The following is a 27572-nucleotide window of genomic DNA, read 5'->3' as shown; positions in this document are numbered from 1 at the left end:
TTAGTATATTTTTTAATACCAGGTGAAATTTCAGATAGTATTGCAAGGGGGTCCGCAGATCGCTTCCCGAATAAACAGGGGGTCCGCAGATCACCTGCCGAATGAACAGGGGGTCCGGATTATCGGAAAGTTTGAGAATCACTGCACTATATACTTAGGTTGCTCTGCAAGTAGCGGTCCTTTAGGTTTTGTCAGACAGAATTGTACATGATAATTCGCTAAACCGCATTTGTTCTTTCATTAGAACAAAGTATACGGCTAGAACATGTTCCAACATGTACAGATGTTACTGTATATTTCACCTATTGTTTTTGAAGTCATTATAATTTACCAAGTTTATCTTTGTTGCATTGTTTTTCGAAAATTATACAGAAAGCACCATGAATTATTACAAATAACAGAGTAATGTGACATATTCGAAAAGAAACATTTTACTATGATCTTATACTCGTATAATAGTCACACTAATAAATTTTAATTTAATTGGCCAAGTATCTATAAAACAAAACACATAATTTATTGTAGTTTTAAGTTTCAGCTATTTATTTATTTATACTATATATAGTTCCAGAAACAATCCGTTGTCCATTTTACATTAAATAATTATACAAAAATGCATACAGATAAAAAAATATCGCTGCATATCCTTCACATTCTCATGGAATAGCTTAAACATTAAAGCTTAGAAGCATTAAAATCTGCCTACGCATTTATTTGTGTCTTGGGGTGACTGCTGTTGTCAACCGTGCTCTTAGACTTATTGGTGATGTCAATGTTCTTGAAGGTTTCTGTTTCTTGTATCTAGTAGCTGTCATTTGATTGTAGTTTTCATGCATCGGTCAATAATAACACTAACATCCAGAGGCGGATCCAAAGGGGCGATCGCCCCAATCCCCTCCCTCCAAGAGGAGGAAACTTTATTTTGTATATATATAAATAAAATCCATCCCAGAGTTTGGAGCTCTTAAAAGTAGCTCTAAGTAGCAGTATTACAACCCCCCCCCCCAGAAGTCCGCCCCTAATAACATATTCTGCTAATTATTACTTTATCACAATCTATCACTATAATTAAGCTGTCATCTTTTACCCAGCTCGTGTTGTCTTGCTAGAAATTATTTAATTTTCGTTCTTAAAATTGGAACTCATTTTGTGAGTGACCCATTGATTAATTTGTATTTACGTTCCTCTGTCAGCAGCGAGGACAAGACCTACAGTTCAAAATGAGATCTGTACCATTGTAATGTATTCGATGCTCCCAAACCGGGAATCGAACTTCGGACCTCATGCAGAAAATCACGCACTCTACCTACTGGACTGGCTTGATTGGATTGATTTAAGTTTATCGTCTCATTTCAGCGCCGAGGCTATTTGAGATAGGGTTCATAGACGCCGACTTTAATTTCTTCAATGGGTAATCTCTCTTTGATACTTATAAATCGCAACGTCTCATGTGTCGTATTCTCATTTTTTAACAGATGTAACAGATTAGCGGTTTCCAAACTGGGAGGCTATCTCTGACGGACGTGAAAAAACATCAAGGAGGCACAGGCCTTCTGAAATAAAATAAATAATGATTTGTTTCTAAACTGCATAGGCGTCAGTTTTCTTTTAACCCTTCCATAGGCCACTTTGTTCTACATAGGTAGAAGTGGTAGGATGATGCCTCTTCCAATTTATGTGTATGAATCGTCTAGGTTAATGGGTTTGAAATTAGTTTACAGCATGACAGTCGACACTGGCGGGCCAAGGGGGCCCGCACCCCTAGAATCTGGATATTTTTGCTTGGGTATCTGACAACGAAACAAACATACCCGAACCTCAGCCCCCTCAAGGTTATTCTGAAATCAGCGCAGATGGTTTACAGTAACATAATTACATTCAACACAGTAATGCCTTAACTATTGGGACAAACAATAGTGGTGCATCTAGACCCATTTTACATAAAGATCTCGAGAGTTATGTACAAGGGGATGAGACATGTATACGTTTGTTGCCCATCTACATACTTAGCAGCACAAGTTGCAGTGATATACCATCGTTGCCAATTCACCTAAAATGTCGTTTCAGAACATAAAATAAAGGTTGGAGTTAGAAGCATAAAATACAATCAATAAAAGCTAATGTTGTGATGCTAATTATTGCTTCTATATTCTACATTATTTCATGTTGATCGCCAATATAAAGTATCTGAGTCTAGCATTTAGAGAAGAAGAAGAAGAAAACGTTCAGATTAGAAAACAAAAAAACGTTGGAAAAACGTCCACATACTTACATAGATCTAGTAGATGCAGAGCAAGCTCATAGTGAAAGTAAATCATTGTGCAATTACCATTCCTCTGGTAAAAAAGGACTCATGACTGTACAGAGAATAAAGCTTCCACTGGGAACAAATAAGGACCTACTTAATCTTCTTTAGTTGGAAGAATCTTTCCCACTGCCTACGAATGGGTACTGCCAACGATTACCTAAACTTTGTTTTGACCAAAACTCAAACAAAACATTGATACAGTATTTTGTTTCCCTATTTGAAATGTATTTAACAATATTGGTCAAAAGAAAGAGAGGAAAATCGAATGAATACTATAGCCCCGAAGCATTTATGTACTCGGCCCCTACGATGAACCTATTGCTTAAAGTTGAACCCAAACTACTAACCAGGTTTGTATCCGAGGTAAGTAACCCCACGGGAAATTGAGCCTGGGACTACGCACATACAAAACGCAGACGTCAGCCAGTTGGTTACGATACGTCACTAGACTAGGGAGGAAAACTTCGTGCAAATATAGTGTTCTGGCAACTGATTTCATCGTGACGGACACAAATAGTTTCCTCACTGACGTTTCCATTAAGCCCCCTACCCTTTTATCTATAACAAAGAATATTATGTTCTGTTCTTTTATAATTTATGTGACGTTTCGTAGAATGAAAAAGTGTCAAGCAACATTTATGATTCCCATACTTATCCTTTTATAATATTCACCTTGAACAAACTCCATGGCTCTGGATAAGTAGCTTAACAAATAAAACACAGTTCTGACCAGAGCAGAATGAAATATATTAAAAACTATACTTACAATGTGTTACAGTTTCAAGGACCTAACGTCCTCTTCATCAGACACAAACACAGAGAGTGTTTGTGTCTGATGAAGAGGACGTTAGGTCCTTGAAACTGTAACACATTGTAAGTATAGTTTTTAATATATTTCATTCTGCTCTGGTCAGAACTGTGTTTTATTTGTTAATATTCACCTTAATTAATAAATTTAAATTATTATACAGTACGAAGTACTTTACATAGATTTAAAAATAACCAATGGAAATAATTCATTAACGTGCCATTTCTTAAAGAAAAATGCAAAACTAGAAGTATTAACATCAACTTTGGTTGTCACTAAACCAAGCATACACAACAAGTTTAATTGCTCGTACAAGAACCAGATTTGTTTTAACGTAAACTACTTTTATGTTTAGATAATTGCATTCTGAATATTGTAATTAAATTTCATTTCTATGTAACATTAACAAATCAAACAAAGGCATGATCTGTATAGTTCTCTATATTTCATCATCCAGTTATAAGTGGCAAAAACATTAACTTCCGTGATGTCTGTAATTCGCTTACACCCAACTTTCTAATATAGGCTACTGTCACCGTTGTATTTTTTGTGGAGCATAAGTACAAATCAGAATTTAGAAATTAGTACGTGTTGTATATACACAAAACGTCTGCTTAACAACAAACGTGTGTTATGTTCAGGTTTGGATTTTTGAGTTTCGAATAGAAGTATTAAGAATTGTGCTCTTCCTTAACAACCTCTACAAACCCTTCTAGATTTTTTTTTAAAAGTATTATAGGTTCGGAGGTTTCTGGTTACCATTGATTTTCTATCCCCGCCCCCGCCCTCTTAAATTAGAATTTCACAAACTACATATACAGAATCATTACAACATTTTCCATTCAAGTAAACAGAGAAATACCACTCTACACAATAAGGTATCTTGATCATATTATTGTTATCATTTTATATTGAATAGGCTTATAAACAGGGGCAGCCTAAATTCAAGAAAACAAACTAAAGGGATGAGAAGGTGAAAGTGGTCGAAGAAATTGAGGTCACAACGTTGTCTGTCCTCTTATACTCTTCAGCGTTTCTGAATCCCTTCATCCAAACGAGGAAACATCGACTAGAACTCAACTTCTCGAAATAATGTAACGTGACACCTTCAACCTCTAATCCTTTAAATTATCAAATTGGAGTTTTCGTGGCTTACTACAGTTGAAAACATCGTAAATTATTATTTACATTTGTTCTGTAAAGATGCAAGGGCTCAGAAAATCCGTTTTTTTTTTTTTTTTTTAAGAAAAATATATATTTTCTTTCCATGGGTTTTATTTGGAAATTTTGCACTTTTTAAAATATACCAATATTTTATTATCTTTCTTTTCCTAATATATATATGGTGTTTCAAAACAGCACTGACAACGTTTGGGAGGTGATTTCTGACATCAAGATAAGACAAAAAGTATAGATGAATCTGGGTGGACAAATGCTTCCTTTTGGAGTTATAAGCTGCCGAAAACATGAAAAAATGAAATTTAAAGATCCATAGCTCCAAAACTATGGGACCTACCGTAGTCGTGTCAAGACTTCACTTAGGAACAACTATGTGCCCTATCCAAAAACCACCTTTCAAAATCCTGCGGTACTTTCGCAACAATTTTTATACAGGTAGTTGGTGAGTACTTTAAATTATATGCCCGTACCCGTAGCTCCCTCTATAAAAATTGTTGCATGAGGACCTAAGGATTCTGAAACATGGATTTTGGGATAGGGCACATCGCACATTTCAATTCCTAAGTGAAATATTAACCCGACTACGGTCGGTCCCATAGTTTAAAAGCTATGAACCTTTAAAGTTCATTTTTTCATGTTTTCGGCAGAATATAACTCTGAAAGGAATCATTTGTGCACCCAGATTGGTCTATACTTTTCATCTTATCTTGGTGTTAGGAATCACCTCCCAAACGTTGTCGGTGTTGTTTTGAAACACCTTGTATATATATTCCGAGGGTACATGAGTGAATGTTGTGGGTTTTCTAGATCTAACGAATTCTCTGTAGAGGTACTAGAGCAGGTTTTCCAGACATCCATGTTTAGCCAGAACATTCCTGGATTACATAACCTGAGCTGCTTTCCCCATGAATTGTTCTGAATTCCATGGGCCTGTTTCTCAAAGATACTGGTCTTGTAATATGTTTTTTTTTTTTTTTTTCACAAGCGTACAATATTATGAAGCAGAAATACTCCTCTCCCCAATTTCTAAATATTAATGATGATACATCTAATAAATGTTTATGATATAATGTTATATGTAATTATAAAATGTTTGATATGAAAAATAAGCACTTACGGCGACTGAGGTCGACTCAGGGGCGAATTCAGGACGGACTTCTGGGGGGGACGGTGGGTTGTAATACTGCTACTTAGAGCTACTTTTAAGAGCTTTAAACTCTGGGATAGATTTATATTTATATATATCAAATCAGAAAGTTTCCCCTTTTGGGGGGGGGAGATCTCCCCGATCGCCCCCCCCCCCTGGATCCGCCCCTGGGTTGACTATCAACAAAACCGTCTATTCTTGTGGTTTCTTCTTACCTCTCATTAAATCCATTAGTAGTTTTACAATGGACGGATGTTTGAACAATTGTCGATAGAGATTTACAATCCGATAAACAAACTTTAGATGCCCTTGTCTTTCTTCTTTCACGATGCAGAATTTGTTGGGGTGATAATTAACATATTTGAATTTTAACTTTTTAATAAGTGTCGAGAGGAGGGTGTGAATCATTGGTGAGAGTGGTTGACGGTGGGGGTAGGGTCAGAGAGGGTCATGGGTCAAGGTGGGTGGTGGGTCATGGATCAAGTTTTCATTAACCCACGCCATCTCTGTTTGTTCTTAGGCCATACTTCGGCAACTGAATTTGGTTTTCGGTTAATACAACTTTACTTTAGAACTATCTTCAAAATATTGGAAACTAAATTTAAGGTAAAAACTCTCGAAACCTCGGGACATCCATTTACTTCCATTACAAGGTTTTAGAAGTAGTTAAGTTTTAATAATGAAGTTTTCGGAATTTTTATTCTTCTATTTGAAACCCTACAGACAAAGTCTAAATCCGACTCAAGTTGCTAATAATAACTAACAGACGTATTCCTAGTTCATTGGGTGTATCGGCAGAATTCCAGATACCAACTTGGTTGAACTCGTGGTTTAGTCAGCTTATCTGTCTGAAATCACACCAAGAAATTGTTATGTAATATCATTTCTGTCCTTTTTCAGAATACGTGGTTACCGAAAGTAAAGTCAATTTTACCTTGAAATACCAAATAAATAAAAGTGAAAAATACAATACTATAACATAATGTTATAAGTAAAAATAAAGAAAAGAAAAAAGAAAGAAAGAAACTGACTTCAGTTTGTGACATTGATGAAGTTACATTCTGTCCAATTCAACGACATTCATAATAATCTATAATTATTATTAATGCATCTGAATATTCGCAAGGACTGTTGTGGTTGGAAGGGCATTGCGTATTTGCTAATATATTTTTTTTTTCTGTATCAGGAATCATTATGGCATTACGTATTATGTTTCTGAGTTTTCCCTTAGGTTAACCTATGTTAAGTATTTCACCTCTGGCGTGTGGTCGACCTCGAATTGAGTAGGTGAAAATTATTCAGGTGTTTGAAATAGTGAAAACAACATTTGCGAAGGTCGTTTAACTCGATTTCCTCTTCCTTTTTATCAATAATACAATTATAGATCAAGAGAAAACAATGTTGTTACAGGTAAACAATTCGGGATAATTTATTTGGCTTGTTTCTTTTCTATCGCAAGACTCGATAACTACGTCTCAAACGCTGAATAATGACAAAGTGCTGCTTCGATTAAAAAAAAAAAAAAAAAAAGCATAAGTTATTCTGCGCACGAACAGAGCGAGTTTTTGCAATGCAATTTTGTTTTAAAAAAGAGAGAGAGAAAGAAGGGAAGAGAAAGAATGGAAGGAAGAAAAAGTCTGCATTTGTGTGAGTGCTATTGTTGCATTTTTCTTCTTCTTCTTATTCTTATTCTTCTTCTTTTAAAGAATGATCCTAACTTTTCTTGTTGGAAAAAGAACGCCAGATAATCTTCTTTGTTCTTTTGGTTCTTCCTGTTAATCAAATAACACTCATCCAGAATGACAGAATTAAGGTCAAACGGACGTTGACAATGCAAAAGCACTTTCTCTCCCAGTTCTTTGTTATTATTCCAAACAAGAAGAAAGAATATTGGTATTAAATTCTACGAATTTAAATGTTTCCCACTATTTATGTACCTATCCATTTATTCTCTCTCTCTCTCTCTCTCTCTCTCTCTCTCTCTATATATATATATATATATATATATATATATATATATATATATATATATATATATATATATATATATATATATATATATATATATATATATATATATATATTATATATATATATATATATATATATATATATATATATATATATATATATATATATATTGAATGGCTTATTGCAGAAAGGGCCCTGAGTCACTTTTTCATAATTCTGAGGAAAAATCAGAAAAACTGTATAACTTTGATAGTGTAACAAATAAATGTACAATTTTTGGCTCGAAGATAAAGCATAGCGAAAATATAATTTTGCAAATCTCAATGTGCCCCCTTGCCCTTCGCTGCTGCCTGCTGGAGACAGTGGGGATGAAAAAGTAGTGACTCCGGTACCTTTCTGCAATAAAGTAAAAACTGTGGGAAAATACTGGATATGGGGGCTGCACTGTTTTCCCTCCTAGGCCTCCACCTCTAAGACTCCCACTTCGCAGACGACAGTGCAAGGGGCTGAAAGCCTCATAAAAACAAACTGTTTTTACTCTCTGTTTCGGGCGGTGGAAGGTTGAGGCGCTGTCATTAGTACAGTACAGTACAGTGTTTCCGTGATTTGACTAAGATGTAACACCACTGGCGCAAAACCCGGGGGAATGAGGGGGACATGTCCCCTCCAATCTTGGAACTGGAGGGGGCTGTCACCCTTAGGTTTTCTTTTTTTTCTTTTCTTTTCTTTTCTTTTCTTTTTTTTTTTTTTTAATGTGACGACTTGTGTCCGATTGCCACAAAGGAAAGTGAGATGAAATTGATGTTCCCCAGAATAAGCCTCAAATTTGCCCGCCTCCCAATGTTGAAGACAACTGTTCTCCTGATTCTCCACAGCATTGTTGAACATCGCTCAAAAAAAAAAAAAAAAAAATGTGGGAACGATCTTACCCCCTTCCCCCCCAAATGTTAAAGACAGATTTGCGCCGCTGTGTAACCCATTACGAAAGGGGAACAAAGGTACAGAACTATAAACGTGAAAGTAAAAAGAAAACTAGTTGTAAGTGAAATAATGTTTAAAAGTAAGAAAAAACAAATAAAGGGAGTTGGAATCAGATGCTGACAGTAATTATAAATCCTGTGGGTGACAGATTTGAGCGCTCATATATTTTTAGTAATGTTTTCAAATATTTCATGTATTGTTAGCTGCTGATAGTTACTTGTTATCTAAGTAATTCCACAACCTTTTCAATAGGTTTAAAAAGAAACAGTGTAAATTTGCACTTTTTTGTGAGAGATACAAACAGAGAGAGTGAGTGAGTGAGTGAGTGAGTGTGTGTGTGTGAGAGAGAGAGAGAGAATGAGAGGCTAAATATATATTTAGGAGAGCAACCTATCCAGAAATAAAAGGTGTCCCGATTTTTCTAGTTGACGATTTGGTCACCCTAGACTAGGGCAAACAATTTTATGCTTTATACAGCTGTATACTATGCTTTGTTTTTCCTTACATTATGCTTTAATATGTTTTTTCCTAAATTATGCCTTAATATGCTCCTCCTTGAATTATACTTCATTTTTACCCATTTCTATTACATAATTGTTTTATTTTACTCGTTTCTAACACACAGGCCATAGAAATGGATATGAAACAATTTCCCCCTCTAAAAATTACATCAATACAACATACTACCTAATTTTGTGCAATTTTTCTTAAGCGGTGTTTCGAAGAGGAAACACGTAGCTGCACAGTAGACTTCTCATATTTAATGAATTCAGAACAAATAGTGCAAAATAGATTACCGCCTTCTACTTTGAAATGGTCAGTTGGGAATTTTCTTACTCCCTGACAGGCACGTAGCCAAGGGGGGTCCGGGGGGGTCCAGACCCTCCCCTTCGAGACCAGAAATGAAAAAAATTAGGGAAGGATGAAACAAAATGAAATGAGAAAAAGAAGGATCAGCGTTAAAAATAAACTACAGGAAGCTTTTGGTTACTCTTTCTTATGGGGAAATTTGTATTACTTGCAATACATGGTTGTGAGGTGACCGATATATCCTGGAAGAGTCAGGGTATTTGAAATTTCTAGAAAAGTTTCGGAATTCTCAGAATTTCTGCTACTAGTCAGGGAGATTTCAAGCTTCCGAAAGCATAGTGCCGTTGTGTAACAGGGTGGACATTTTTTATCATAATTTTTCGTCATCGCATCCTTGCAATATCAAACATGTTATTTCAAAAACAATTTTCTACTGCTCCTTTAACCTGTCATTTGAAACAGACAATAGTTGGCGGAATAATATAAACAAAAATATACGTGGAAAGAAAGTTCTGTTAACATTTGATTCAACAGAAAAAGGAACGCAGATATTGCAGAATATTTTACAAGACATTATTGAGTATGTACTTTTTATAATAGTTGAGGTCATAATGAAAGGAAAATTGTTATATTTGAATAAACAGAGGAAGGATGTAAATATTGTATAATCTTTTTCAATACGTTATTTTTATTATTATTTTACTCGAGATTTCTTCATAGTTTATTAAAATATTTACCAACATATCCTTACAAACCAATATAAGTTGATAGTGAAGTAGTTTAGATTGATCGAGCTCCTGGGCCTTCAGAATTTCATGTCCCCCCCCCCCCCGTTACGAAATCCTGGCTAAACGAACCAATATATGTTCCAGTAAAATTGTTTAGAATGATCGATCCCCTGGTGTGATGACCATAGTATTTCATGCCACGGACCCCCCCCTTCACGAAATCCTGGCTACGTGCCTCTCCCTGAGATTGCATATACTCTTGATTTTGGCATCTTGGAATAAGCACAACCTCTCTTGCTTGCATTTTAACACAAACTGAGGGGGGTAATTCTGAGCGGAAGGTGTGGAGAGAGGAGGAATTCGAACTTTGCATTGTTACAGGTAAAGGCAATTGCCGGTTGATTTCCATTGTTTGCTGCATTGATAACAGCCTTTATTGATTTTTTTCTTTTGCACACAATATATTAACATATTTTTCTTTTTAGTACACATAGACAGGGTTCTGGAATAAAAAAGCATTAAGCATTATGCTTTATGCTTTATTTCTGTAAATTATGCTTTATTATGCTTACAAGATTAGCAAATTTGGATATGTAAAGTGGTCAAAATGACAGATATGGTACCATACCAACCATAGGTGAAACATTCCATTATGCTTTTACTGCTTTTTATGCTTTATGGTTGCCCTACATATGACTAATTATTTTATTTTCATTTATTATTATTTACTTCTAGATTTTAAATAATTTAAAGGTTAAAAAATTTAAAATTCGTTGACTGTACCTTATATAACTAATAATATGATTTTAAGTCTCATTTTCATTTGCACTAAAAAGTAGCAAAGTACTAATTTATAAATAATGAAAAGGAACCATTTTATAAAATAATTTAAAAATTATGTAAAAATAGAGATGAAGTATTATTAATGCACCCCGAACCACCCTTAGTAATAGACGTCGGTCTGTCTGCTCTCTCTGACTCGAATTTCTGAAGAGGTACTCGGACTTCCTTACATGTGAATTAACGTATGTAATTTCGAGAAATGGGTAGGAAGAAAGGTCCTGTGTGGCAATGTTACGTGCAAAATTATAAAGATAAGTCAGTACCTTGCAAATGTATTGTGAACATAAATATTTATGGGCAAATATTGATAAAATGGTGGGACATGTATCTTCTAGCAGTTACCCAACCTAATTTGTTTATAACATTTAAAAATTTAATATGTTTATAATATCAGAAGTAGAGTCAAGTGTAGAAAACCCACTTACATGTAAATTTAAACTGTTTAGCGGTTTAAAAGTATTAGGACTTACTATACCATTTTTTCACACATATTTACTTGATAGAACATATTGTAAATAAATATACATTTATGCATACTCTCTAAATATAATAAAATATTAATAAAATAACATAATACCGTTCAGAATATACATTTTAAAGACTCCTCTGGGGACAACAGTAATAATATAGTGTGATATAAAAACGAATTTAACTTTGAAATCATAGTATAGTAATAGAATGCAATTTTCTTTGTGATTGTACATAAATTTCCGAAAATTCCCTTTTTTGGGAATCTTCCCGGGAATTTACTCATCACTACTGCCCACGTGAGTTATGTTAGGTTGTATTTTCCATAGAAAATTATAGATTCGTTGATGAATGACAGTGTAATACATTTTCTGGATTTTATTGTTGGTGTTTAAAGTGCAATAATGTATGAGTTCGTACATGCATGTATTATTCAACATCTGAGTCTGCTTCATTGTCGTCTGTAGTGAACCACTGAAGAACCTCTTCATGAAATCCTTTGACATCGTCAGGCAGTTCATACGAGAAGGCAGTTCGTATATCCTTCAATTTAGCAAGCTTGATTGGCATACGAGCAGCTGGGAACGTACATGGCGAAGGAAGTACAATTCTTGGCAAAAGGTGTCAGATATCAAACCTTTAATAAATTCTGAAATTCTGATACTTTGACAGTGCCCTTATCCACACAATATTCAAAGTATTGATACTTAGAAATCTGAAAATACTGCTATTTTTGTAGGAACACATGGTAGTTTTCACAGTTTTTTTTTTTTTTTTTTTTTTTTTTTTTTTTTTTTTTTTTAGACGAGGCCACTACGTTGCAAAATCGGTAATGTTACTGGTGTCGATAAGTTTGACAGTATTTTGACCACCACGAGTTGCATTACAGATTAGCGTGCACAGTTCGTACAATGTATAAATACGGCTGCAATTTCTAATGAGACGTCGAATAACACTAAAATTCAGGTCGCACGGAAGATATGAGTGACCTCTGCGTGGGAAATGATGCACAATCTTCTAAAATCGTCCAGTGTCTGTTAATGCTAATAGAACGCGACACAATGTGTGGTTTTTATTTTGTCCAGGATAATTATCAGAGAAAAGATGCAATTCTTTTACACTAAGAGGCACATAATCGGCAATATAATCTAACAGGAAAGACGCCACCACATTTAGTTCTTTCCCACATTTAGATATATATGGGAGCAGGAAATCTCGGTGTAGGAAAACTCGGTGCACGGAAAGTTTGGTGTACCAAAATTCGGTGTGGAGAATGCTACATGTAAAGAAAGATTCGTTGTAGTAGATCGTAGGATCCATTAGAAACTTAAGTTTGAGGATAAAGGAGCGTATTATGTCTACTATAAGGAATTAAAATAATTGTGATCGTGAAATAATCTGAATTTGAGATTTCGGGAGATTTTACCATTTTATGACCCTTACATGACGAGTAATTTGTTTTTCGATGTCCGTTCGTGTGATTTAGCGAAGACACCATCGCTACCAATCGACATTCTAATTTAAAACTTGTTTTTTCTTTTCTGTTTTAGAGGGTTTCTCCTAGATTTTTCTACTTCCAAAAATAAATAAAATAACACATTTTTCAGAAATGTTCTAACAATTTATGTCTATTTTATAAATAAATATTTAAATCTAAATTTTTCAAAAACGACATAGTTTCTTTATTCATCATGTTACTCAAAGGTGTAAGAATAAATGCATTTACTAAAATATCTACGCCTGATTGGAAAAGTCAATAAGGAGCCAATAGGGTTACAGTACTTGTTTACCTTAACTTAAGGCACCTAAACTGAAATATCTGATTGGAAGAGAAGTCAACTATTTGTACAACTACAGTATTATCTGATAAAACCATCCTGCTTTATATTGCCCATCCCACTAACGAGGAAACCGATTCGTGTGACACGAAATTGTGGACGAGTTTATGAGCAAGCGAAGTGTTTTTGCGTACAATTAAACCCATTAGAGAGAGAGAGAGAGAGAGAGAGAGAGAGAGAGAGAGAGAGAGAGAAAACCTCGATCTCAATCGTTCCGGAGATATAGAGGGGTAAGGGGAAATCTGACGCCCTGATATTTTGTGGATTTTCGGCTGTGTTGCGAGTGAATATGTTTGAAAATTGCATTTAAATGTCAAGAAGGATGCACCAGAGCGAATAAAAGTGTTGTTGAATGTTGAGGTGAGTGGCGTAGCTTTTACCCGGGGCCGGAAAAAGAAGGGCTATTAGGAATAATAAATGCCACTGACACGAAGAACAAAACTGTATGATATTACTTGCTAATATATCATGTCTTTAGTTCGTAGAAAATGAGAAAAGATGGTATGAAAATGTATTAATTATATTACCAAAGGAACAGAGACGCTATTATGTGAACAAAAATACAATTTCATGTTCTGTGCAAAAGCGTTATAGAAAAACAAATCAAATAATATGAAACATAAACACATATTGTTACAAACGTAAGTACTACAGTGTGTAGTTGTGTTACATAAGTATATTAAAATGCAAAATATAAATCAATAAACAAAAATAGTATTTTCCACTTAGAAAAACAAAACCTGTAGGCTTTATATACTGTATATCACATACAGTTCCGATCGGTTAAAAATTGTAGAAATTATAAATGATCGGAAAATTCGGATGGCCACTTTTTTTTTTTTTTTTTTTTAACTTTTCTGGTTCTATTTGATTGATGATGCTTTTACTCGATTCAGCGTGCCAAGAAATCTGTACATAGACACCTTACACGCCCATTTTAGGCAACAATGGAACTCCGATATTTTCACCTTCCCCGTCCAAAACATTCCTACCCTACAATTTTTATAGACTCTTAGGTTTTGTAACCCTCATGTCTAAGGCGACGTATTACTATAGTTTCGTGGATAAAGAAATTCTTCATTTCTAAAAGTCTCTTTTTTACTTGTACTATCGCTACATATTTAAAAATTCGCAAAATATCATATCATTAGGTTTCCCCTTATTCCTCTATATCTCCAGAACGGTTGAGATCGAGGGTTTTTCCCTCTAATGGGTTTAATTGTATACAAAAACACCTCGTTTTCGCATAAACTCGTCCAGAATTTCGTGTCACACTTGAATCGGTTTCCTCGTAAGACCTTTTCGGTCAATATATTTTTGCATCTTACATATGTATATAGGGCTATATGTTCTATGATGTATTATATGGAAGGTGTTTTTAGTAGTTTCTATCTTTAAAGTTATAGTTGCAATTGTTTTATTTCTGACAAAAAGTGTCAAATTCATTGTGTGATGAAAACTTATTATAGTAATACTCCACAAAAGACATGCAAGAGATATGTCTCAAAGCAAACAAATAAATTTGCTTTTCTTGGAATAGGTAATAAAATTTTACTCGGTGCATTTTACGGTGTTTTCGTTTTCATAATATGAATTTCGTAAGTTATCGTAAGTGGTAATATGCAATATGGATTACACTGAATTCACCTTACACCTAACTTTCCCCACACCGAGTTTTCCCTACACCGATTTTTTTATGCACCGAAATTTCCTTGGACTAAGCTGCCACACGTTCCAGAAAAAAAAATATTCTCATACAACTCAAGACTAAATCTAAAAAAAAAAAAAAAACGTGGCTATTTCTTCACACTAAAGCGAAAGTAATTAAAACACAGAATACGTAAAAAACAAAAAAATAAAATTGATAAAATGATTAAGCAACCAAAATTACATTTTGGATATGGTGGTTGCATAACGCACACTTGTTGGAAACAATTGCTACACCAGCTTAAGGCCATTAAGACAGCCAACCTCAGATGGAACATAGAACTCACAAGTACTGGATATTGTTAAGGCATTTTTCTACTTTCAGAATCCATTTCAGGAAAACAACAATGCTATTTGAAAATAGTCATGAAAGTCATGAAAAGCCCAAGCCCCCCCCAAAAAAAATCCGTCCCTCCCAAAACCCGGTTTTATATGAAAGTTTTTTTTTTTTTTTTTTTTTTTTTTTTTTTTTTTTTTACATCTCTAATCTCAGGCTATGTAAGTTTGTAGTGGACAACATAATGCACATGGATTTTATAAGTTTCCTTCCACTAATTCTTTCACAACCATTCACTTTCATTAGTCATCCGTCTCCTTCAGCATATGGAGCATAATTGTGTGTTGTAAAAGTAGAAGTTTCATTTCTTTTAAACTTCATATATTATGAAAGTCAATGTAACGCAACATGATTCAGATTAAATGGGAATTTATTGTACGACTAAATACGATTATCTTATGCTTGTCAAATAAAATATATTCGGTTTAAAAAAATATAAACATCGTTAATGTTTGTCGTCATGATTGCATGATTGTCCACGCAGCCATTAAGAAATATGCTGGAATTCTTAACCACTGGGTATTATTCCTCTTTCCTCCTACTTTAAGCTTTCTTTCATGTAAGTAAAAGTGATTTAGACAAAGATTAGGAATAGTAAACAAGTCAAAATTATAAATTACACCAAGGATGTTATAAAATAGAGGATCTGCCCATACGTATTTTCATCCTAATAACTTAATGAAGCCCCCCCCCAAAAAAAAAAATCAACAACCGAGTATCTGCACATCTGATTGGCTATTCTCGTTTCCTCCGTGAATGTTGGCGCAGAATATTGCAATGCTATTGGGCGGAGCGGGTAGAGTGGGTGTGGCGTAACTGTGGCGTGTGGCCTCACAATTTTGTTGTACAGGCAGATCCTCTATCCTTGAGTTACATGATTGATTTGTGATAAAATGATACATGATTAAACGAATATTCGATTCATGAAAAGTTAAAATTGTTCTCTTGCAACACTATTTCCTGTACGTAACTGATTTTGAATCGATGCCAAAGATAGGATATGATTCATTGCTTTTCGGTAGTTTCAGAAAAGCCGTTAAGAGATTTGTCGCTTTTTGAAGTAATGAATCAACATTTGAAGAGTACATGAATGGAATTTCTTTTCTTCCTATCCTGTTTCTAATGGCGTTTAAGCCCTTTCACCATACAAGTGATGCATTGTCTAAGTATGATACGATCTTCACTTAGCGACGACAGATGACGGCAATGCAAACAGAAAAGTACCGTATCTTCTAGTCGCTTGTTTATATTAACTGTTTATCTCGTATTCGTGTGAGTTTTGTTTATTTATTTGTTTAACAAGACACTTTTCTTTCATTGCATTTTCATGGAAAAACTGACACAAGTGTAAATTGATTGCCAACTATTTTGTGTTTCCGTTAGAAAAAACCTGCAATGTTGACTTAGGTGTGTTAGTTTTATTAACTTCATAAGTATTTCTTATATCTATCTAGGATGAGCCAAAAGTCAATGCAATAGTAAATCCAATCACGTTCAGAGATACATTTATTGCCAGAATATTTCTACACGAGGGTGGCAAAACATGAAAAGTACATTTTTACGTGATAGCAAATTATGCTACAAGCTTTTAAATTAAATTTAAAATGCTATTAGTTCACTTGTGAAAACGATGTACAGTATATAGCCTACTGTTAATTAGGGAATTTTTAATTACGCCATTATCAACTTTTGATAGTACATAGATCTCAGCGTGACCGACTACTGGAATAGAAAATCAAAAAATGGTCAGAAATGAAGTCTGCTGTCCTTGGATAGATTTAAATTACACAAAAGGTCCTAAAAAACGGCGTGACAAACATTTTGGCATTTGAAGGCGGCGCTCCAAGTTCCCTTTAAATGCTGCTAGCAAATGAGAGGCCAATGGTATTGTCACGTTTATTTTGTACACATCTACGTCTATCCCCTATCACCTGATCGCCCTATAGTATGTCTGCTTAGCCATAGCCACTCCCCTTAGCACTCGGCAACATCGCGTCAAAGCTTGTGTTTTATTCGTTTAACTGAAATGCCAAGATGTTTGTCACAGTTTTTTTTTTTTTTTTAAGTAAATCCTAGAAATTACTTCGTTACTTTACTTCACAGAGGTGAACACGCTTAAACACTTAGAACACACTTTCCGCTGTGTGGCAGCAGTAATTTCAGCAACAGGAAGCACGTTTGTTTCTCATGCTTTTGTTTGTCTATTGCAGCGTTTCCCAACCGGTGTGCCGCGGCACACTGGTGTGCCGCGAGGAAATGAAACAAATTATTAATTCTATAGGAACCAAATTGCAAGAAATAGGGGAAAATGTATATTTGTATTTAACATTACTATGAACCTCTACTATAAATCTACAATTTTAAGTTTCATACTGTGTTAGTTTTCTGTACATTTTTAATGTTGAAAAACATATTTATCATTGTCATGACAATTATTGCTTCTTTATTGTTGCAGACTATTTCGTAACTTGAAATTTTAACATAAATTCAACAAAGCAAACATGCATACAAATTACCTACATTTGTGTTTTAAAAGCATAGGAGATTTGTTTATTTGTTCGTTATTTAGTGATCTTCCCTTTTAGTTAAAGGTTAGATACAGTTTTCGAAAGAGAAAGTGGATTTTTTAAAACCCGAGTCCTATATTTCATTGCAATTGTTTTCTATTTTAAAATTAGAATGAAAAATAAGCATAATGATTTACCACGGGGGGAAATCAGTGATCGAGCTTTCTTCTCTGTAAGAAGATCAGTAATCACATTAAAATACCACGGCATTTTATATTTACAAATAATAGTAGTAATTATATATATATATATATATATATATATATATATATATATATATATATATATGGGTGTGCCGGGAGAATTCAAGTTACACCTGTAGTGTGCCGCAAGTTGAAAAAGGTTGGGAAACGCTGGTCTATTGGTATGTGTACATGCTGGATGCCAAATTTTAAGTTTTTCAGGAGATTCTAAAATGTGCTTTCACACTTCTCAGCTCTTTCTCCAAGAATAAAAATAATAGACTCCCCCTATTCGTATAATATAAAATGAAAATCAAAATCCAATTTACTCGTAAACAACTTCTTTTTTTTTTTTTTTTTTTTTTTTTTTTTTTTTTAGAAAATTATCTTTCATATTGATATATAGCTGACAGAAAATATCAATACTGAAATCAGGATATTGATTTTTATACAAGGCATGTACGATCTGTGATAAAGATTAATACTAGTGTAGACTTTTTTAAAAAAAAAAACAAAATATATTTGTTTTAACATTTTCGTAGTCTGGTGGTTAATAATGTAGTGCTGTACATAAATTTCCTCATTAGCACAGAAATTCCTTCGTTACCATTTTGGGCGAGATGGGATTAAACAAGATAGCAATTCTCATCTCGACTAAAATGTCGGAAATTCTTACTTGCAGAAATCAGTGGCTGAAGTCCTTAGGCGAGATAAGGTTAGGCGAAATGGGATTGAATGCTTTTTGTCTGATCCCTTCTACGATTTCAGATGCAGTATTGAATTCTCAAACCTTCATTAATAATAATAATAATAATAATAATAATAATAATAATAATAATAATAATAATAATAATAATAATAATAATAATAATAATAATAATAATAATAATAATAATAATAATAAATAAAATAATCATCAAGCAAAGGAAGCCAAATTATTTCACTAGCACTATGAATCGTAAACTGATTACGATGCTTCATATCATACTTATTTGCTTATTTATTAAGCCAAGTTCATGTATTGTAAAGTAATGAGTTCTGTAGTAAATTCTAAATGTTTATTTCTTCATAACAAGTTGTGATAAAACGTTGTTTTAAAGGTCGAAGTAATTCTAATCTTTCAGATAAATATTTGTTTTTGCTAAGGGAAATAAATATCTTAAATCTATGCGGAAACTAATATGATCAGATAATGTATAGTGTTACTGCACTATGTTCTCTGGTCAGTTGTAATTTCTTCTTATCACTTGCAAACTTTTATGCACGTTATTTCTTTTTGTAATTATAAAGAAAAAGAAAGAGTGAAAACAATTATTACCAAGGCCATAGATTCGTTCACACCGTCCAACCGAACATGAAGGTCGCTGAAAGGACAACCAAAGTGAATTCGTTGCTAATGGAACTGTGAGTGAGTGAGATTTTCAATCCGATGGCTCTGTTACTCTGGGACATTGCCAAAACAAAGTTAGAGAACACGTATAGTTGAAGCGTTTGGCTCTAGTCTTTTGTTAGCATGAAAAGATTCTTCGCAACTCTGACCGCATGTTGCGACAGTCGACACTACTCATTCAAATTTTATCTGGTTTCGTGCAACATACCAGGATGTCCATCTCTCTTTCTCTTTCTCTTCTGAAGTCGATACCCGCTCACTCCAAAACTTGATCTCGTGGTCAGCACGTGAAACATGCATGAATATTTGTTAAAAAAAAAAAAAAAAAAAAAAAAAAAAAGGTAGAAAAAAGAAACAGAAAAATACCTTTCGTGGAAAATCATGCAATCTTCAATGTGTTTTGCTTGTTCTTGATACTTTCTTGTTTCCTTTAGATTTTTAAAAATAAGAGCAGTACGCCTACATTTCGCAATAATAATAGATTAAAGTTATAGTAATAGAGTAACAGCCCTCTTCACTGCTCTAGTGGCTAGTGCGTACGCCTTAGGTTCACGGGATCCTGGCCCAATGAGATTGGAATACCTTAAAATTTGAATGGATTACTAGTTAGAATCTCTTAAACAAGAGGCCCGCACCTACTATAGATATCGGTGCTGGAAAGGCACGCCAAACTTCAATAAATATAAATATAATAATAATAATAATAATAATAATAATAATAATAATAATAATAATAATAATAATAATAATAATAATAATAATAATAATAATAATAATACAGGGATGCAAATAACCACTCGCCCAGGGCGAGTGGTTCATCCGTGAGGGCGAGTATTTATCATACGAAGGTAAGTACATGATTTCTATTATTGTTGGATGTGGCTAGTAGCTTTTTTTCTTGGGCTAGTAAAACTTTGTTGCTTATTTGCATCCCTGTAATAATAATAAATCTTTGTTTCTGTCCTTTCCCACGTTTATGGGGGAAGGGCGTCGTTTCGGTCTTTAATTATTTCCTCCACTCTCCGGTATCCTGGACTAGGGCCTGCTCTACCATATGCGTAACAGATGCATTTGCACGGGGCGGCAATATCTGTCATAAGTATTTTATTTAAAATAAATATTTCTTATTGGAAACAGACTTCATGATGATGGTTGTTAAATATACTAAGCTGACCTTGTGTTGAAATAATACATTTATAAATTGTTTAGGTCGCATTAGTTTAAGGTCAAATGGACAGTGCTAAAGCAAATGGTCAAACAATCCCAGCATTAATCGTTTTCATTGTTGCCAAATATAAGAACTCAATTCTCGAACACCTGTTCCATTTAGTTAGTTCATAGTTGTGATATGAAAACTAGTCTTGTCTTTGTCATAAATAAGTTCCTTATCACTGAAGGTGGTAACAAGTTTTTTTTTAAAATCTTAACATATGTTTTAGGAAAATCAAGAAATAAAGATAATAGAGCTAGTTGCACTGGCATTGCAAACTGATATATTGAGATTGAAGCTCGATATTGAATTTTATAAATAGGGTTACCATCTTTCCTCTACAGGTGTGTTTGCTTTATCTTTCAGTAACATAATAGATTTACAACGAGATTGTATTTGTAATGTTTAGGCCTTTCTGAGTGCGAGTGATTTTTCCTTTCCCTTCGTTGTTCATGATGAGGTAGCATACTTAAAACAGTGACTTCTAAAATTTGTTCTTTCTGGAGAAAGTGGAGGACAGCAAATGATGCCATTGCATGGGGCGGCAAATTGCCAAGGGCCGACTCTTTCCTGGACATCCTCTATTCGCCACCCCCTCCCCCTCAGATCATCTTGTACCTTGTCCTTCCATTACATCCTGGGTCTTCCCCTTTTCCTTTTCCGGATACTTCGAACTTTACAGTTCTCTTTCCCACATAGCCATCGTTTCTTCGTTCTATTGTACATCTCAGCCTTCATTCTTCAAACATTTTACTCAAGGGTCCCGCCTTAACACTGGCTCTCATGTAATCGTTATTTATTCTACCCTTCCTTCTCACACTACACATCCATCTTAACATTCGCATTCCCGCCACTTTCATCCTCTTTTGGCAGGTCCTTGTGATTGCCAGGTTTCACCACTGTATATCATATGGCCGGTCTTATTACCGCCAGTTTTATTCATACACGGCCACTTTCTTATCACGACAGTCCGCTCATCTTTCTCTGATTTACATAGACACATTTTATTCTGCGTTGAATTTCTGTTTGTAATCCTTCTTCTTGGTCGAAGCACGATCCAAGATAGAAGTAAAAACAGAAAAATGATAGTGAAACATCGAAAATATTTTGGGGTCTTAAGGGATGGTCTGGGCCCCCAGGTTCCGGCGCCTGGATAATATATTACAAGAGCTTGCGATCAAGTGGCCCGGAGTTCGATTCCTGGTGGAAGAGCATTAAAATTTGAATGTATTACGTGGTTTAGACCCACGTCTCATACCGCCTCGGTGCTGAAAAGGAACGCTACTCTTAAATCAACAAGAACATAACATTCCTCCGACATAAGGCAACGCAATCGAACCAGATCCCTTATTGAGGTAGTTAGACTAAAATCTGCCTAATGAAACGATGAAAAAAAAGAAAAATAACACATTGTTTTTGAAAGTAGTGTTTCGTGTCCACAATAAAACTTCACTTGACTCCAGCATTGTTGCCAAAATGTTGCCACAAGAAATCACTAAACGAGAGATCAAATGACTCCAATTTGGGTTGAAAAGTCACTTAAAGGTGGGAATCATATTTCCGACATTAAAAAAAAAAAAAAAAAAAAAAAAAAAAAAAAAAAAAAAAAAAACTGCTCATTTTAGTTTTCGTTGTCTATTATATTGATATATAGGCCTATTTCCAAGGGCGCCGATTTCACTGTAAATTTAGGGGGGGGGCATTCAGACGCAGGATTTTAAGACGAATTGCATTCAAATTGTGCCAAATATTGTATATTCATAAATACAATAGAGGGCCCCACATAAGCTTTGGGGGCGCCCCCCCCCAAGATCAGCGCCCTTGCCTATTTCCGAAGCTGCATATCAAATAATGTTTCTAATGAAGAAAATGACCTTGTCAAAACTGTAACACAGATTAGTAATAATATAAGTGCATAGGTCAGAGTGAATTTTTAGTAAAGATATGTAAAAATTTACAAAAAGAAGAGGAAGAAGTCCAAAAATAGAATCTAATACCCACTTCAATACGCTTCTACGCTAATATGCTTGCTATTAATATTGCTTATAGCTCTCAATGGATGCGTGCAAATTACAAGAAGGTTGCAAATGTCTTCCGTTAGAGGGCTGTCGTAACAGGAAACAAAGCGAGATTGTGGAAGGATGGTCAAGCTTTCGTATACTTACTCAACTTATCCCTTACGTTAGTTGAAAGAAACGAAAAGAAACATGAGAAACATAAAGAAGAAACACCAAAAACTGTTTCGAACTAGTAGTGCTTGATTACAGAAGAATAGGTTGTTCGCAGCACAAAAATCGCCAAATTGTCATTTGATACGTTCTATCCCATATGTATCCATTTGATTCACACCACGTGTATCTATTTTCCTCACCCATATTGGTTGTCTAGACTCACAGCTTTCATTTGACTCAATGGTTCAATTGGAAGCTTTAGTCCCTGGAAAAGGAAATGTTGACTTGGGTCATGAAAATTTCAACAGGTAGCAGTCCTGTGACATCACTTTCCGCGCCTTTATTGTTACATATTAAACTGCCCAGGGTGTACTGTGTTTTGGTCCCGAGGTAAACTTTATTCATTTATATTCCTGGAGCTGATTGTGTCACAAATAAAAAATATCGCCAATCGGGGAAAAAAGTTGTAGCTATCTTGGAAGTCAAATGCCAAAGATTTAGCAACTTTTACCCCAAACTGGCAACACTACCAATAAGGGTGTTCTAGTCAAGGTCATTTGAGAAGGCCTCGTCCAACCCTCGCTTTCACTCACCCTCTCCTTGAGTTAAAAAAGAAAAAAGAAAAATGGACAGATAAAACCAATTTATACTGGTTTAGTCTAGAAATTATCTTTGATGATGCGTATCTTCTGGAATTTCCGAGAGAAGCAACATGAGTTCGTCTAAAAGGAATCAGCTGACGATACATACAACTTGTAAATACAAAAGGAAAGTAATGATTCACATGCACGTACAGATATTACTGATATCTACTATTTTTATGAAAACTCCTAGATAATATATATAGATCCACTAAATAATATAGTAGATACTAAGTATAATAATGAAAAACATTGTTTAATATAATAGATTGAAAAAAAGATTTGAGAAACTTTATTTTATTATTTTTTCTCACATTTTGCGTTCAAACTTATTATCTGAATGAAAAAGAAAAAAAAAATACTTCCTAATAATAATACATTCATACACAAATATAGTTAGCATATGCATTTTTAGCGCAAATCTGATTTCAGGTTCGAAGATGTTGAATATCAGATGATAATGTCAGAGCTCTACTTCTTAAGTAATTTTCAATTATCATAGAAGCTGCAAGCTATCTATGACTTGGAAACACTTGAGAATTCTCTAGATGATCAGATTGGTTTTAAATGTTCATGAAAATACTAGATATTCAACCTGCACAAAATAAATAAAAATGCTTGCTCAATTGATTAAAACAATAATAAATAAATAAATAAAAGATAAAAAAATATCTAAGATAACTTCTATCAGTATTCTATCCAGTTAGGTTAAGAGAAATTCCCCATCCAACTTTTGAAATATAGGCGTAACAGGTAGGTTAGATTTGGATTGAATTTGAGTTTATATATGAGAATATATGAGACGTGAACTTACAGCTTAGCATGCGATCTGAACTACACATTAGCTCCTGCCGAACCTCCCACACAAAAGGCACATATGCAGGGCCGGATCAAGAGGGGGGGATTAGGGGGCCTATAACCCTGGGCCTCCAGTTGGACAGGGCCCTCCACTCTGATCAAAATCTCAACTGGCTACCTAAAAAGAATCATGAAGATACAATCATCATCATAAAATAAAATATGACCAAAAATATTAAACATATTCCCTTTTTTTCCTACTGTACTTTTACAGAAATGTATTAGATGAAGTCAGCAGGGGTCACATATTTTTTTCTAGCACCGGGCCTCCAGATAGGTTAATCCAGCCCTGCACATATGCTATCCACATGATCACAACGAAGCTTTGTAGCATGTAGGTAATGAATATGGCCTCCATCCTAGGCTTTAGATTCCTTCTCCATTTGGAAATCAAGAAGACTGAATAAAACACTACACCTACCGTATTACGGTGACTAAAGTGAAATATATTGGGCCTTATGCAGAGTCGTTCTGTCGCGTGATTAGTGCCATACTAAAGAATTCGACTAACATATGATTCCTGCAGTAGTCTGACCTTTAGAATGACGCTAATCATACGTCAAAATGACTCTGCATAAGGCCCAATATATTTCAAAAAAATCTATAGAAGAAATAACACAAGATTTCTCCTTTTCTTTATTTCGAAAATTCTATTCAATTGTTGATATCATTTTCATATAGTCTGGTGCCTTTCTAACTTTTCATTGGACTCTATTGGAAAAAGTGTTTTTGGAGTGATTATTTCTCCGAGACGTTTGCAATTACTATCTGACCACCAAAACAATGGTGTCGTCACACTTGCGACATTCCTATTAGCGACAGGAACTGTTAACTGTCCTATAAGCGACCGATTCGATCTGTTAACTGCTCAATGAGTCACCGATTCGTTCATACTAAGATAATGGAAGAAGACAAGGTTCTCTCTTCTTTAACTTGTTTCATGCTAATGCGATTTAGAACCTAAAAAATGTACTATGAAAAATTTCGCTCTACCTGAATTTAATACGTGAGACTACTCTCATTACACTAACAATATTTTGTATGGTTTTTCCTAAATATTTTTGAATTATTTTCTATGAATACACTGACTATATCAAGGGGAAAACTAACTAAATATTTAGAGTAGCTCCGCCTTTGTCTATGATTCTAATATAATTAAAAAAATCATGTTAAAATGATGCGGAGCATAAGTTTAAATTGAATATGTTTATGGCATAAGAAAGAAATCAGAAAGAGGTAGGGGCGCCCGAAGAAAATTTTCTAGGGAGGGGCATCTTCATGGTTGCTGTACAATGTCTGGTATATCTGGTATTTAATATACGTGGTTTGCTATATTACGTATACATTTTGGTGAGCCAGGGGGGTGATCCCTGCCTTCCCATCGAGCGCTCATGGAAAGAGGGTGTTTACCACTTGAGGATATCAAAGAAATCTTAAAAAAAAAAAAAAGTATTCGAAGAAATTATTACACAAGTTACAAATCTCTCGCAGGACTTAACAGCTCGTCTAGTTATAAGGGATTACTCGTATTTCAGATTGCTATACGACAAGCTTTTATGTATAAGTCAAAACAAGGAAGGAAGGCAAATTAAGCAATTAGTTTACGTTTTAGTAGCTTACAATAGGGAGGAACGTAGTTTAAAGAGTTTGTTTACCTTTTGGATTGTTTAGAGTGAACTGCATTGTAATTGGTGAGATTGGTTGAGAATAGCCAATCAGATGTAAAGGATCTCAAAAGCTGTCTTTTATCATTGACTTTTTTTTTATTTTATTCAGTGTCTTTGGAAGTCTAAAAAAGTACATAGTTGGCAAAACTGTTACACATTTAAGTTCTTCAAAATAAAATATATTACTGTGCTTAGTGAGTAATTAGATTTGAATCAAATTAAGTACAGAAAACAGAGCTTTTGAAGAAAGGAGATATTACAACTGGATTTTCAATAATTGCATAAGAATATACTTTTCATGGAAATGTCCCTGTGGTCTCGCTAAGTTATTTGAGAGGGAAAATATATTTGATGAACTGTATTACTGGCACGTACATTTTTCGTAGCAAGGTTGTTCGAGCGCTAATAACGCCAGAGGCAAACATATTTTACGAGAGGGAATCATATCATCTTCCATCATCTCAATGTAAATGAATCGGTCGCTCATAGGACAGATAACAGTTCCTGTCGCTAATAGGACTGTCGCTTCTGGGACTAATTCAAAACAATTTATTTCTATCAGTCGTTACAAGCCCACCACATAAAATTTCGTCAGAATTCATTAGCAGTTTGAACAATTACTAGGAATTAACTTTTTGGTTACTATTCCTCCAAAGTGCGTGTGATTACACATTATAACCCTTTCCATAATAGTTACGTTCACTGTATTTGGACACAATTAATCAGTGCAATGTAATATCTGCACAGCTAATATACATGAATTGAGGAAGAATATTGAACTATTGCTTTGCACCAATTTATAGTTCTCTCTCGCTTCAATTCAACGTTAATTTGCATTAAAATGTTTACTCCATTGTTAAACTATTTTATTTAACCCCGATTAACTGTTAATAAGGTGCAGCTGGTGCCATTGAACACTTAATGCTCTGTCACGGCCACATAAATACACAAACATCTATACCGATGATGTATATCCAATTTTTTGGTTATCGACACAGGATACAGTTAACTATCATTCATGACTCGATAATCCTTCAAAGTATTACGCACGTTAAAGTGTTGGCACGTGGCACGTAGAATACAGAACAGAAACAAAAGCCTTGTTACAAGCTTGAATAAGATTTATTACGATCAACAGTTTTGGCTCTCGATCGAACATCAAATCTAATGCTTCACATCTTAAAGATGAGATAAAGCTTTCGAATATCTTGAAGTCCGAGCATGGAGTGATGGATTGGAGTTTAGAGTTCCTTTCAGCAGAAAGGCTATATGAGACATGAACCTACAACTTAAAAGGGGAATCAAACTATATGAACTGCCACCTGGAATCAAACCTAGACACCCATGTGAAAGGCGCGTAAGTTAACCATATAGCCACGAGGGAGCTCTCAACGAATATTAGTGTCAAATTCATAGTTTTCAGGGGGCGCGGTGGCTCAGTGGTAGAGAGTTCACCTCCGGTGCTTGGGGTCCCTGGTTCGATCCCAGCTCGCGCAGTGAGGACTTTCTGGTGGACAAACTCCCTGCTCGTGGGTTTTCTCGGGGTTCTCCCGTTTCCTCCCACTTTCTTCATTCCACCATTTCATTCATTTCTCATAATCACCGTCTCCTTTAACCTAACCGGCATAATCGTGGGACGTAAAAGTTAAATATTTCATTTTCACAGTTTTCAGAGTCGCTGAGATGAATAGTGACACTTCCGACGCCGTTCACGTCCAACTTGAGCCCCCATCGTCATGGAGGGTGGGGGAAATAAAATCT

At 34.8% G+C, this 27572-nt stretch overlaps 1 long non-coding RNA gene across 4 annotated transcripts in view; it reads right to left on the bottom strand.

Moving 5' to 3' along the window:
• LOC145667443 (uncharacterized) overlaps window positions 1-24256 on the bottom strand; it is a 41328-nt gene extending 17072 nt beyond the window's left edge. For 2 of the 4 annotated variants that reach the window (XR_014127882.1, XR_014127883.1), the window contains exon 1: window positions 19193-19391. This is a non-coding gene — a long non-coding RNA (uncharacterized LOC145667443). Of the gene's footprint in view, window positions 1-2272; window positions 2741-19192; window positions 19392-24100 lie in introns of those variants that run through there. The other 2 variants (XR_014127884.1, XR_014127885.1) reach the window with 2 other exon arrangements.
• Between the last annotated feature and the right edge of the window lie 3316 nt (window positions 24257-27572).

This window comes from Thermobia domestica, chromosome 13, assembly GCF_964235325.1.
Source record: "Thermobia domestica chromosome 13, izTheDome1.hap1.1, whole genome shotgun sequence".
Taxonomy (NCBI): domain Eukaryota; kingdom Metazoa; phylum Arthropoda; class Insecta; order Zygentoma; family Lepismatidae; genus Thermobia; species Thermobia domestica.
The sequence above is the reverse complement of the archived record's forward strand: the minus strand, read 5'-3'. Positions and strand labels throughout refer to the sequence as shown.